The 15,305-nt window shown below is 39.7% G+C and overlaps 1 long non-coding RNA gene and 1 pseudogene across 2 annotated transcripts in view; both read left to right on the forward strand.

Moving 5' to 3' along the window:
- LOC121033503 (uncharacterized) overlaps window positions 1-15,305 on the forward strand; it is a 195,637-nt gene that overhangs the window by 54,497 nt on the left and 125,835 nt on the right. The window lies entirely within an intron of this gene.
- Window positions 14,439-15,095, forward strand: LOC121033502 (60S ribosomal protein L27a-like; annotated as a pseudogene).

Genomic DNA, 15,305 nt, shown 5'->3' on the forward strand with positions numbered 1-15,305 from the left:
GATCTTTCTACCACCTAGTTATGGAACCTGGTCTCTCCAAGCTTTGGTCTCCTCATCTGTAAGATGGGAATCATCACAGGGTCTACATCATAGGACTGTGGCAAAAGGCTGCAGGAGGTCTGTTTACAGTTCAATGGCCAGCCAGCATGTGGTAAACACTTAATAATGGTATTTATTGTTCTTTTCACAGCGCAGCTTTTTATGTGTGTGTCTCTATCTCCTTTTTGACTTTCAAAGAGCAAGCACTGAATCTTACTCATTTTTTTATACCTCAAGGAGCAAAGATAGACCCAGAATTGGGGTGCAGGGAATACAAGTACTAGCAGAAAAGGAAAAGAATATTCTATCAGGCAAGAAGTGAAGAGCAGGATTTCATTTATGGTGATGCCTCATGCTCTGGAGCATAGATGTGGGAGAGGACCCACGGTGTTTATGGACTGTTGAATAAATGTTTTGCATGTTTCCAAAGCATTGAAGGGAAATCCTGATTAAATATTTGGTGATCTTGCCTCTCCCTTTATATTGGTGGCTATAGTGAATGATTTGAAATATTTTTCAGGGTCAGGTTTTGTAGTTACAGGTTTAAAGAGAACTTGTCATTGATTTAGGGGAAATGCAAGCTGATAAGTGAATTGGAAAATGCCTAGAAAAAAAGGTTAAAGGGGGGTTCCTGGGTGGCTCGGTTGGTTGAGGGACCAACTTCGGCTCAGGTCATGATCTCACAGTTCATGGGTTCGAGCCCAGTGTCGGGCTCTGTGCTGACAGCTCAGAGCCTGGAGCCTGCTTTGGATTCTCTGTGTCCCTCTCTCTCTCTGCCCCTTCCATGCTCATGCTCTGTCTCTCTCCTTTTCTCAATAATAAATAAATGTTAAAAAAATTAAAAGGAAAAGAAAAAAGGTTAAAGAATCCAGTATTAGTTGATATTAGAAGAGAAAAGCTTTCCAGTAACTCCACTACTGGGTATGTACCCAAAGGAAACAGAGCCACAAATTTGAAAAGATACCTGCACCCCAATGTTTATTGCAGCATTATTTACAATAGCCACTATATGAAAGCAACCCAAATGTCCACTGGTTAATGGATAAGGAAGTGGTATATAGATACAATGGAATGTGTTGATTGCTCAGCCATAAGAATGAGATCTTGACATTTGTGACAACACGGGCAGATCTAGAGGGTATTGGGCTAAGTGAAATAAGTCCGACAGAGAAAGACAAATACCATATCATTCTACGTGTATGTAGAATCTAGAAAACACACCAAAAACCAGAGTCTTAAGTACAGAGAACAAACTGGTGGTTGCCAGAGAGGAGATGGATGGGGGGATGTGCAAAATTAGATGAAGGGGATTAAGGGGTACAAGCTTCCAGTTATAAAATAAATCAATCATGGGGATGAAAAGTACAGCATAGAGAACATAGTCAATAATATTGTAATAGCTCTGTGTGGTGACGGACGATGACTACACTTATCATGGTGAGTACGGAGTAATGTACAGAATTGTCAAGTCAGTATGTTATATGCCTGAAACTAATGTAACACTGTATGTCAATTATACGTCAATAATCAAAAAACAGACAAAAAGGAAAGTAAAAGAAATAGAGGAACAAAAAAGACTGAAGATGTATGGAAAGCAAATAGATGGCAGTTGTAAATCCAACTATATCAGTAATAACATTAAATATATATGGATTAAAAATCCAATCGAAAGTCAGAGATTTCCAGATTGGAAAAAGAAACAAAATCCAACTATGTTCTGTCTACAGGAGACACATTTTAGATTCAAAGATGCAAACAGACTGAAAAGAAAAGGATGAGAAAAGGTATAGCATGCAAACAGAAACCACAAAGAAGCTGGAATTTTAGCTATATTAATATCAGACAGATAGACTTTTACTTGTGTCACTAGAGTTAAAGGAAAAGAACTCTTTAGAAATAACTGATAACATTACTAAGATGATAGGAAAATTGTGTATGTGTGTGTGTGCGTGTGCGTGTGTGTGGTGTACGTGTCTATATACACAAAGAATAGAGTTTTATGTCTCAAGTCATGTTTACATTGATTTGGGCATAGATTCCTTTTAATTCCAATAGTAGTAGTAGACAAAGTGAGAGAACGTTGGGGTAGTTGGGAGCTTTAGATCTACTCTAAGGGCTTTTATTTGATATAAGGGATTTATAAGCAGGGGTCTTTTGAGACTATCCTAAGCTGTTACCTGCTTCCTAGGTATTGAGAAAAGTCTAGGGAGTAGCTTTTATCTGACTTTTTTGTTTTTAATATAAGAGCTCTTTTGCTATAACAAAAAAAAAATCCTGGTTAATGAATTTCTTGGGGAATTTTATGCAGATAAAATATGAACAGAACACAACTACAAATTAATTCCACAAATGTCTTAGGTTATTATTAGCAGAGGAAGGTCTGTGTTTCTCAAAGGACTAATAATGGCCTAGGACAATTTTAAACCTCAAGATTAAATATTAGTAACACTATAATTCTAATGTTAAATTTCTCTGAAAGGCTCAAGAACAATTCTCTCCCATCTTCTGGTTGCACTCTCTGGCTTCTTCTGACCGACAGCAGAGCTTGGAATGGGGAACTCTGTAGATGGTCACTCTGATATGGCATCTGCAGCTTTGGAAGGCTGGGGTCATGCCCATTCCTCCAGCTTCCTGTTCAAGAAAAAAGTATTCTTGGCTTTCAGCTAAGCTGCAAACTTAAGTCTTGTTTCTCTTCAATTTATTTTTCCTCTCAGCACAACATTATGTTCTTTGTTGGCTGCAACCATGAATGGCCAATGGGACATGAAGTACATTCAGAGTATCCTACCTGGGCCAGCTCCACCATGGCTGTCCCACTTGTCAGGCTAACCAAGATTCTCCCTTAATGCTCAGAAGCCACTATTTCGTGGCTCTAGACCTCCCAAAGGGGAGATGGGAGGGAACCTCAGACCAAGTCAGCTGCAGAAAATGCATGGGTCCCTGATCATTGCTCTTGCAGAAGACTGTCAACTTGGCTTTCGTGTTTGGATTTCTGGTAGAATAAGAGAACAAAAGTCAATCATCAATTCATGCATGGAGCAGCAAATGGTGAGCTCCTACTTTGCTCTAGACTTCAATCCAGCTGTCAGTGATACAAATGTGCACAGAGCCTTAATCCCTTCTGAGAAGGAGCCGAAGGTTGACATGTGAAAAACAGACATGTAAAAATACATCTGGAACAATGTTATGATAATAGATGTATGTGACAGGAAAGCTCCCCAGTCTTCTCTATAAATGGAAAAGTGCCTTAGGCAAGTGGCCACACCATAGTTAGCCCACAAGTGTGCTCTCTGGGCTTTGGTTCCTGTTTTGGTCTAGTCTGAAAAGTAACGCCTTAATCATTTGTCTATCAGCATTCATTCATCATCCACTCACCGATTCATTCAACAAACATTAAATACCCACCAAGGGCCACACACCTTGAGTTTCTGTTTTCAGAGACCCCATTAGCAGACAATGAGAAAGACCCTTAGTACCTAGTGTGACAAGTGCACTGTCAGCGGTGAGTTATATAGAAAGGCCTAGTGGTATAATCATTAAAGATTTCATGGGAGGTGATTAATCTACTGGGGCTATTGGGTGGAGTCCAGAACTCTGGGCTTGTCCTTTGTTTAATGATGCTATTGGGTGAGAGGGTAGGCAGAGAGGGCAGTTTGAATGACTCTCAGTTGAATAACTTACCTAACATTCTCTGGTACAGAATGTATGGTTAGAGAATTTTAAAACTGGTGCTTTTAATAAACTGTATGATATCATGGGAATTTTTTTATTAGTTGTAGGGTTTTTTTAAAAAGGTTTTTTATTTAAGTTCTAGCTAATTAATATTCAGCGTTATATTGGTTTCAAGTGTGCAATGTGGTGATTCAACCCTTGCATACAATGTCCAGCACTCATCACAAGTGCACTCCTTAGTTGCCAACCCCTATTTCATTCATCCCTCCAGGCCCTCCTCTTTGGTGACAATCAGTTTGTTCTCTATAGGTAAGAGTCTGTTTCTTGCTCTCACTTTTTTCTCCCTTTGCTTCTTTGTTTTGTTTCTTAAATTCCTCACATGAGTGACATTGTATGGTCTTTACCTTTCTCTGACTGACTATATTGTTTAGCATAATACTCTCCAGTTCCATCCATGTCATTGCCAATGGTGAGATTCCATTCCTTTTTATGGCCAAGTAATATTCCATTGTATATACGACATCTTTATATGTTCATCCATTGATGGACACTTGGGCAGCTTCCATAATTTGACTCTTGAAGATAATGCTACTATAAACGTTGGAGTACATGTCTCCCTTTGAATTAGTATTTTTGATTTCTTTGGGTAAGTAACTACTAGTGTGACTTCTGGATTGTATGGTAGCTCTATTTTTAACTTTTTGAGAAACTTCCATACTGTTTTCCAGAGTGGCTGCACCAGTTTGCATTCCCACCAACAGTGCACAAGGGTTCCTCTTTCTCCACATCCTTGCTAACACCTGTTGTTTCTTATGTTCTTGATTTTAGCCATTCTGAGAGGTGTGAGGTGATACCTCATTATAGTTTGGGTTTGCATTTCCCTGATGATAAGTGATGTTGAGCATTTTTTTCATGTGTCCATTCTTTGGAAAAATGTCTATTCATGTCTTCTGCCCATTTTTAAATTGGATTGTTTGTTTTGGGGATGTTGAGTTGTAGAAGTTCTTTACATATTTGGGATATTAGCCTTTTATCGGATATGTCATTTGCAAACATCTGCTCCCACTTTCTAGGTTGCCTTTTAGTTTTGTTGATTATTTACTTCACTGTGCAGAAACTTTTTTATTTTGATGTAGTCCCAATAGTTAATTTTTGTTTTTGTTTCCCTTGCCACAGAATACATATTTAGAAAGGAGCTGATACAGCCAATGTCAAAGAAATTGCCCTCTGGGGCGCCTGGGTGGCGCAGTCGGTTGAGCGTCCGACTTCAGCCAGGTCACGATCTCGTGGTCCGTGAGTTCGAGCCCCGCGTCAGGCTCTGGGCTGATGGCTCAGAGCCTGGAGCCTGTTTCCGATTCTGTGTCTCCCTCTCTCTCTGCCCCTTCCCCGTTCATGCTCTGTCTCTCTCTGTCCCAAAAATAAATAAATGTTGAAAAAAAAAATTAAAAAAAAAAAAGAAATTGCCCTCTGAGTTCTCTTCTAGGAGTTTTATGGCTTCAGGTCTCACATTTAGGTCTTTAATCCATTTTGAATTTATTTTTGTGTATGGTGTAAGAAAGTGACCCAATGTCTTTCTTTTGCATGTTGCTGTCCATTTTTCTCAATACCATTTGTTGAAGAGACAGTCTTTTTCCTGTTGGATATTCTTTCCTGCTCTGTTGATGATTAATCAACCATATAATTGTGGGTTCATTTCTTGGCTCTGTATTCTGTTCTATTGATCTATGTGTCTATTTCTGTGCCAGTACCATACTGTTTTGATTATTACAGTTTGTTATATAACTTGGAGCCCGGAAATGTGATGCCTGCAGGCTTGCTTTTTTTTTTTTTTTTTTTTTTTGATACGAAATTTATTGTCACATTGGTTTCCCTACAACACCCAGTGCTCATCCTAACAGGTGCCCTCCTCAATGCTCATCACCCACTTTCCCCTCCCTCCCACCCCCTATCAACCCTCAGTTTATTCTCAGTTTTTAAGAGTCTCTTATGGTTTGCCTCCTTCCCTCTCTGTAACTTTTTTTCCCCTTTCCCTCCCTCATGGTCTTCTGTTAAGTTTCTCAGGATCCACATAAGAGTGAAAACATATGGTATCTGTCTTTCTCTGTGTGACTTATTTCACTTAGCGTAACACTCTCCAGTTCCATCCACATTGCTACAAATGGCCAGATTTCATTCTTTCTCATTGCCAAGTAGTATTCCATTTTTATATACAGACCACATCTGCTTTATCCATTTATCAACTGATGGACATTTGGGCTCTTTCCATAATTTGGCTATTGTTGAAAGTGCTGCTATAAACATTGGGGTACAAGTGCCCCCATGCATCAGCACTTCTGTATCCCTTGGGTAAATTCCTAGCAGTGCTATTGCTGGGTCATAGGGTAGATCTATTTTTAATTTTTGGAGGAAACTCCACACTGTTTTCCAGAGTGGCTGCACCAGTTTGCATTCCCACCAACAGTGCAAGAGGGTTCCCGTTTCTCCACATCCCCTCCAGCATCTATAGTCTCCTGATTTGTTCATTTTAGCCACTCTGACTGGCATGAGGTGGTATCTCAGTGTGGTTTTGATTTGTATTTCCCTGATGAGGAGTGACATTGAGCATCTTTTCATGTGCCTGTTGGCCATCTGGATGTCTTCTTTAGAGAAGTGTCTATTCATGTCTTCTGCCCATTTCTTCACTGGAGTATTTGGTTTTTGGGTGTGGAGTTTGGTGAGTTCTTTATAGATTTTGAATACTAACCCTTTGTTTGATATGTCATCTGCAAATATCTTTTCCCATTCCATTGGTTGCCTTTTAGTTCTGTTGATTGTTTCCTTTGCCTGCTTTTCTTTTTTAAGATTGTTTTGGCTATCTGAGGTCTTTTGTGGTTCCCTACAAATTTTAGGAGTTTGTTTTAGCTCTGTGAAAAATACTGTTGGTATTTTGACAGGGATTGCATTAAATGTGTAGATTGCTTTGGGTAGTAATCACATATCAACAATATTTGCCCTTCCAATCCATGATCATGGAATGTCTTTCCATTTATTTGTGTCATTTTCAATTTCTTTCTTTAGTGTTTGATCGTTTTCAGAGTACAGGTCTTTCATCTCGTTGGTTAGGTTTATTCCTGGGTATCTTATGGTTTTTGGTGCAATTGTAAATGGGATTTCTTCCTTAATTTCTCTCCCTGTTGCTTCATTATTGGTGTATAGGAATGCAATAAATTTCTGTGCCTTGATTTTGTATTCTGGGACTTTACTGAATTTGTTTATCACTTCTAGCAGTTTTTTGGATTTTCTATATGTAGTATCATGTCACCCATAAATAGTGAAAGTTTTACTTCTTCCTTCCCATTTTGGATGCCTTTTAGTTTTTTGTTTTTTGATGTTGTGGCTAGGACTTCCAGTACTATGTTAAATAGCAATTGTGAGAATGGACGTGCCTGTCTTGTCCCTGTGAAGGAAAAACTCTCAGTTTCCCCCCCTTTTAGGATATTAGCTGTGGGTTTTTCATATATAGCCTTTGTTATGTTGAGGTATGTTCCCTCTCAACCTACTTTGAGGGTTTTTATTATGAATGGGTGTGTATTTTGTCAAGTGCTTTTTCTGCATCTATTGAAATGGTCGTATGGTTCTTAGCCTTTCTTTTATTATTGTGATATATCACATTGATTGATTTGTGAATATTGAACCACACTTGTAACCCAGGAATAAATTCCACTTGATTGTGGTGAATGATTATTTTAATGTATTGTTGGATTCGGTTTGCTAGTATTTTGTTGAGGTTTTCACATCAGAGATATTGGCCTGTAGTTCTCTTTTTAAATGGTGTCTTTATCTGGTTTTGGTATCAGGGTGAGGCTGGTCTCATAGAATGAATTTGGAAGGTTTTTTTTTCTTTTTTCTTTTTATTCATTTTTCTTTTTTATTTATTTTTATTTATTTATTTTTAAATGTTTATTTATTTTTGAGAGAGAGAGAGACAGAGTGCAGGTGGGAGAGGACAGAGAGAGAGGGAGACACAGAATCTGAAGCAGGCTCCAAGCTCTGAGCTGGGACTTGAATTCATGGGACTTGAACTCATGAACTGTGAGATCATGACCTGAGCTGAAGTCGGACACTCGACTGACTGAGCCACCCAGGCACCCTATTTTTTTGTAAATAATAATTTTTTTGATAAAAAATAGCTATTCACTCTTCCTTAAATGTTTGGTAGAATTCCCCTGTGAAGCCATCTGGTCCCAGACTTTTGTTGGGAGTTTTTGATAACTGCCTCATTGTTTTTGCTGGTTATGGGTCTGTTCAAGTTTTCTATTTCTTCCTGTTTTGGTTTTGGTAATTAAATGTTTCTAGGAATTTATCCATTTCTTCCAGGTTGTCCAATTTGATGACATATAGTTTTTCATAACATTCTCTTATAATTATATTTCTGTGGTGTTAGTTGTTATTTCTCTTCTCTCCTTTGTGATTTTGTTAGGTCCTTTCTCTCTCTCTCTCTCTTTGATAAGTCTGGCTAGAACTTTATCAATTATCTTTTCCTTCTGATAAATCTGGCTAGAAGTTTATCAAGTTTATTAATTTTTTCAAAGAACCAGCTCCTGGTTTCATCAGTCTGTTCTATTAGATTTTTTTTGTTTGTTTTTTGATTTTGTTTTGTTTTGTTTTTAGTTTCTATAACATTTATTTCTGCTCTAATCTTTATTATTTCTTTCTTTCTGCTGGCTTTAGGCTATTTTTGCTTTTCTTTTTCTAGCTTTTAGGTGTAAGGTTAGATTGTTTATTTGAGATTTTTCTTGCTTCTTGAGGTAGGCCTGTATTACTATACACTTTCTCTCAGGACTGCTTTTGTTCTCAAAGGTTTTTTTTTTTTGTTGTTGTTGTTGTTGTTTTTGTTTGTTTGGTTTTTTTTTGCTATATCACAAAGGACGATTGTGTTTTCATTTTCATTTGTTTCCATGTATTTTTAAATTTCTTCTTTGATTTCCTGGTTGACCCATTCATTGTTTAGTGGCATATTATTTAACCTCCATGTATTTGTGGTCTTTATAAAATTTTTCTTGTGGTTGACTTCTAGTTTCATAGCGTTATGGTCAGAAAAGGTGCATGTATAACTTCAATCTTCTTGTATTTGTTGAGGCATGTTTTGTGGCCTAACATGTGACATATTCTGGAGAATATTTCATGTGCACTTGAAACTAATGTGTATTCTGCTGTTTTAGGATGGAATGCTCTGAATTTATCTGTTAGGTCCATCTGGTCCAGTGTGTCATTCAAGGCCACTGTTTCCTTGTTGATTTTCTGTTTAGATGATTTGTCTGTTGATGTAAGTGGACGGTTGTAGGGTTTTTTTAGGTAGCCGAGCCTGTATACTTTTGGATATTTTTATCTGCAGTTATCTTGTGAATCTCAGGGCATTGTTTAAACAAAGATCTGCCTTTGTCCATGACATTCCACGATTACAGATGTGACTCACTGGAATACACCTTCAGAAAGGGTATACTTGGCTTCTACCTTGAGCCCAATGAGAGACTAGGAAAGGAATGATTCACTAAAGGGGCTGAGGGAATTAGCTTTGGAGCCTCTCTGACCTGGTTTTTATTCTCAGATCTACGCCTTAAACTTGGGCATGTTTCTCAACTTTCTCAACTTTCATTTTCTTTATTTGTAAAACAGAATAACATCTATCTCATAGGTTTGTATTTGAGAATTAAATAAAGCAATGCAGATTACACTGGGTTCTGACCAGTGCAGACTCTGAGTTGTGGCTTCATCTGAAAGTGATTTATGAGGACGTGGACTTAGGAAAAATATTTTGTTTTTATGTGAGAAAAGCAGTTCATGCATTTATTTTCCTCATTGATTTGAAAGTCCACCCTTTAAACAAATGCCCTCTATATTGTTCCATTGGTCAGGGTATTCATTTTTCAATATTTAATAACTATAGATGTGCTATAGATTTATAGCACATTTAATATGATAAAATGAATTCCCCTTAATATTCTTCTTTTTTGAATATTTTGACTATTCTTATACATTTCAAACTTGAAAATTTATCCAGAAATTTTGATTGACAGTGGCTTAATTTATAGATTTAGGAAGAAGTGACTTCGTTACATTTTTAATCTTTTTATACAAGAACATGGCATTCCTCTCCATAAGTTCCTGTGTTCTTTTCGATCCTTTAGTATAATTTTATGGTTTTAATCTTACAGGTAAGGTACATGTTTGTTGGATTTACTCAGATGAATCTTTTATTAATGTGAGTGGGATCTGTTTGTGTGTTTAGAGAGTTTTAATTATTTTGTTACACTTTATCCACTGGTTCTAGCCTTCCCTGTTAGAGAATTGGTCTTCAAAGTGGGTTGTGAATATCAGTGGGGAAACATGAGGACTTTCCAGGCAGTACTAGAGTATGGTGAGTTTATGGAAGTCATTTTCTGAAATTTCAACAGCTATAGGTAGGTCTTATTAAAAGTTGACCTTCTCAGAGAGTGAGCTCTGTTTTTGCACTAATTTTTAAAAAATTTTTTCTTTAACATTTATTAAGTTTTGAAAGGCAGAGAGAGACAGAGCGCAAATGGGGGAGGGGCAGAGAGAGAGGGAGACACAGAAACAGAAGCAGGCTCCAGGCTCTGAGCTATCAGCACAGAGCCCGATGCGGGGCTCAAACTCACGGACCGCGAGATCATGACCTGAGCCGAAGTCGGCCACTTAACCGACTGAGCCACCCAGGCGCCCCTGCACTAATTTTTTTGAGTGCATTAGATTTTTATTCTTGGTGTATAAGAAACCTACTGGTATTCTGCATTTATTTTGTAACTGATCACTTTATTGAATTTGCTGGTTATTTCTGATAGTTTTCCAGTTGATTTTATTTGGGTTTTTGAGGAGTGTCATGACAATATCTGCAAATATGGGAAACTTGCCCTGTCATTTAGAATATCAATGTACTTACTTTACTTTTTAGTTTTCTAAGTTATTTTATTGTTAATATGTTTACGGTTGACTCTGGAACAGCAGAAGTTTGAATGACACATGTCCACTTACAAACAGATTTATTTTGAAAAATACAGCGCAGTCCCAAAAACGTATTTTCTCTTAAGATTTTCTTTTCTTTTCTTTTTTTTAAAAAGTGTTTATTTTTTGAGAGATAGACACAGTGAGAGCAGGGGAGGGGCAGAGAGAGAGAGAGACACAGAATCTGAAGCAGGCTCCAGGCTCTGAGCTGTCAGCACAGAGCCCGACGCAGGACTTGAACTACAGACTCTGAGATCATGACTTGAGCCAAAGTCAGATGCTTAACTGAGAGCCACCCAGGTGCCCCTAAGATTTTCTTAATCATATTTTCTTTTCTCTAGATTACCTTAAGAATATAGTATGTGATACATATTTAAAATATGTGTTGGGGCGCCTGGGTGGTGCAGTCGGTTAAGCGTCCGACTTCAGCCAGGTCACGATCTCGCGGTCCGTGAGTTCGAGCCCCGCGTCAGGCTCTGGGCTGATGGCTCAGAGCCTGGAGCCTGTTTCCGATTCTGTGTCTCCCTCTCTCTCTGCCCCTCCCCCGTTCATGCTCTGTCTCTCTCTGTCGCAAAAATAAATAAACATTGAAAAAAAATTAAAAAAAAATATATGTGTTAATCAACTGTTTGTTATAGGTAAGGCTTCTGGTCAACAGTAAGCTATTAGTCGTTAAGTTTTGGAGGGGTTAAAGTTACATGTGAATTTTCAATGCATAGAGTGTGAGCACTCCTAACCCCTGTGATGTTTGAAAGGTCGACTGTATACTGTTTGCAACTTTAATGGGAATATTTATGTTTTGCCATCAAGCAGAATACCAGCTGTTAGTTATTAATTTTATTGAATTTCTAAAAAAATCAGGGTCTTATGCTTTTTGGAAATCTCTCGTGATCATCACATGATCTCTCCCTTTCATTCACTGTGGATCAAATATATTGAAGAAATATATTACTAAGATTTCCTAATTTTTAACTGTGCCTACCTTCCTGGAATAAATGCCACTGAACTAATTTTAAAATACCTTTAGATTCTATTGCTACTATATTTAGACATTTCATGTATATTTACAAATATTGGAGTGTTTTTTAAAAAATGTTAAGTTTTATTTATTTATTTATTTATTTATTTATTTATTTATTTATTTGAAGAGAACGAGCATGAGCAAGGGAGGGGCAGAAAGAGGGAGAGAGAGAGAGAGAGAGAGAATCCCAAGCAGGCTCCATGCTGTCCGCACCAAGCCTGATGCAGGGCTCGAACTCACAAACCGCAAGATCACGACCTGAGTTGAAATCGAGAATTGAATGCTTAACTGTCTGAGCCACGCAGGTGCCCCTGGAGTGGTTTTTAAAACAATTATCATGGATAAGATCTGGTATCGGCTCTATGTCAGTGTCTTTAAAAGAATGGAGATGTTGCCTTCTTCTCTTATTCTCTGATATGTCCTAAATAGCATATGAGTTTTGGTTTTGAAATAGCTCATCCTCAAAAACAATTTAAAACTGGCACTTTTTGATAAGTAAGTCTCTGTTTCCCTAATTTTGATTTGGGGAGATAGGAGAAGATGAATTATTTTCAGCTTCCCTTATCAAATGGAGTTGTCGATGATCACTTCAGCCATTAACTGAACCTGGAATTGGCTTTTCTGAGGAGCGATTTCCTTTTTGTCTGAGAGAACCTCGGAGTGTCTATGGCCCTGCGAGCTGCCTCCAGGGGTTTGGGGCATGGGAACTGGGTGGACTCACTTCAGGCCTTGTCGTTTTCTTCACCATGTCAAGACTTCATTGAGAAAAGAAAGCAAAGCAGGAAGGAGGGCTGTGTTCTTAAATCCTGTCCCTACTTTTCCCTTCCTGGCCGGCCCCCCCCCCCACCCCCGCCCCGTTAGGAATTCTGTCGTGGGGTATGTCAAATATATAGTAGCCCAGATGCCTTCCGATGCCTCCAGAATATCTCCTAATGAAAGTCTCAGAGGCCCACCTCACCTTGTCCTCCAAATGTCCTATCTTGGACATTTGTCTCCTTGTCCTCCAAATGTCCCATCCTTCTGCCTTCTCCGTTCAGTGCTGGCACCTCGACACAACTTCCCAAGTTAAGAGTTGGAGTTTGGGGCGCCTGGGTGGCGCGGTCGGTTAAGCGTCCGACTTCAGCCAGGTCACGATCTCACGTGATCTCCCGTGATCTCGCGTGAGTTCGAGCCCCGCGTCGGGCTCTGGGCCGATGGCTCGGAGCCTGGAGCCCGTTTCCGATTCTGTGTCTCCCTCTCTCTCTGCCCCTCCCCCGTTCATGCTCTGTCTCTCTCTGTCCCAAAAATAAATAAACGTTAAAAAAAAAAATTAAAAAAAAAAAGAGTTGGAGTTTTGTCCATTATTCTTCCTTCTCTCTCACCCATCCCATTGGATTTGTTCACAAGGTCTCTGAAATCCGTCGTTCTTTCCCTCGTTTTACCCATCGTTGTTGCCTCACTTGCCATCCTTACATCCGGGCTTCATTATCACACGGGCTCTTCATGAGTCTCTGACTCTCCTCTTGCCCCTGGTATAATTCCACTCCCCCAAATCTCCTTCCACACTTCTGCCAGAGTAGCCTTTTCAAAAATGATTTTGATTTTTATCAAAGCGCTAAACATGGTTAAAAATATCAAACACAAGATTACAGTCACTGGTTTGCATGTTTTTCAATCAAAAAAAGCTTTGAAAATTGAGTTTCGGGGGGTACCCTAGCACCAAAGCTCAATCTGGTGGCAAAACCTGACCTAAACTTAAAATCCTTTTGCAAAATTATTGTGTTAATTATGGGATGCTGTCCCTAATTATGTGCACATAATTGTGTGCTTATGATATAGTATGTGAATATTATCTTTTAAAGATAGGAAAATATCTGAATTCTGAAATACATCTATCTTTAAGGATTCAAGGTGGAGTGTGGGACCCTGCCTCAATCTTCTGAGGCAACTTTTTTTTTAATTATTTTTTTTAACATTTATTTATTTTTGAGAGACAGAGAGAGACAGAGCATGAGCAGGGGAGGGGCAGAGAGAGACGGAGACACAGAATTTGAAGCAGGCTCCAGGCTCCGAGCTGGCAGCACAGAGCCTGATGCAGGGCTTGAACCAACCACGAGCTGTGAGATCATGGCCTGAGCCCAAGTCAGAGCTCAACCGACTGGGCCATTCAGGCGCCCCCCTCCCCACCACCCCCCCTCCCCCGGCCCCCCCAGGCAACTCTTTAACCTCCTTTAGCTTTTAATTTTTTTTTTAATTTTTTTTTCAACGTTTTTTATTTATTTTTGGGACAGAGAGAGACAGAGCATGAACGGGGGAGGGGCAGAGAGAGAGGGAGACACAGAATCGGAAACGGGCTCCAGGCTCCGAGCCATCGGCCCAGAGCCCGACGCGGGGCTCGAACTCACGGACCGCGAGATCGTGACCTGGCTGAAGTCAGACGCTTAACCGACTGCGACACCCAGGCGCCCCAATTTTTTTTTTTTTAAGATTTTTTATTTATGTTTTAGAGACAGAGACAGACCGAGCACGAGAAGGGGGTTGCGCAGAGAGACAGAATCTGAGCCGAAGTCGGAAGCCTAACCTCCTGGGGGGCTCAGTCGGGCTCAGGTCATGATCTAGCCGTTCCTGGGTTCGAGCCCCCCCCTGCGCTCTGTGCTAACAGTTCAGGGCCTACTTCGGATTCTGTGTCACTGTCTCTCTCTGCCCCTCCCTCATTTGTGCTCTTTCTCAAACACAAAAATTAAAAAAAAAAAAAAAATCCAACATGCCATCCAGCCTGAGGAAGACCCAGACACTTCAGGACCATGTGAGCCATGGCTGGGTGGGCAAGCACCGGAAGCACCCAGGGGGCTGGGGAAATGCTGGTGGCATGCATCACCACAGGATCAACTTCGGCAAATATCACCCAGGTTACTTTGGAAAAGTTGGAACGAGGCATCACCTCCTCAAGAGGAAGCAGAGCTTCTGCCCAACTGTCAACCTCAATAAACTGTGGACCCTGGTCAGTGAGCAGACATGGGCAAATGGTACCAGAACCGAGACTGGAGTTTCTCCCGTCGTTGATGTGCTGTGATCTGGCTACTGCCAAATTTTGGGAAAGGAAGAGCTCCCCAAATAGCCTGTCATCGCGAAGGCCAAATTCTTCAGTAGAAGAGCTGAGAAGATTAAGGGTGTGTGGGGGTTTATGTCTTGGTAGTTTGAAGCCACATGGAAGGAGGTCCATTAAAAGCTAACAAGTACTTTAAAAAATATGTTTATATTCACGTTTTAAGCTTCTTGATTTATCAGTTTTGGATATTTTTGCACAATGACTTTCTATTATAATTTAGGAAGATGTGACTTACATGTTTCCCATCTGTCTTAATCTGCTAGGGCCACCATAACGAAGCACCACAGACTGGGAGGCTTGAACAACAGAAATTTATTTCCTCACAGTTCTGGAGGCTGGTAGTCCAAGATCATGGCATCGGTAAAGGTTGGTTCCTCCTGATGCCTCTCTTCTGGGTTTGTAGATGCCCATTTTCTTCTGGTGTCTTCAAATGGTCTTCCCTTTGTACCCATCTGTGTCTTAATTTCCTTTTTTTTTTTTTTTTTT

The sequence above is a fragment of the Herpailurus yagouaroundi genome, unplaced genomic scaffold, assembly GCF_014898765.1.
Source record: "Herpailurus yagouaroundi ecotype Mexico unplaced genomic scaffold, PumYag 159, whole genome shotgun sequence".
NCBI lineage: Eukaryota > Metazoa > Chordata > Mammalia > Carnivora > Felidae > Herpailurus > Herpailurus yagouaroundi.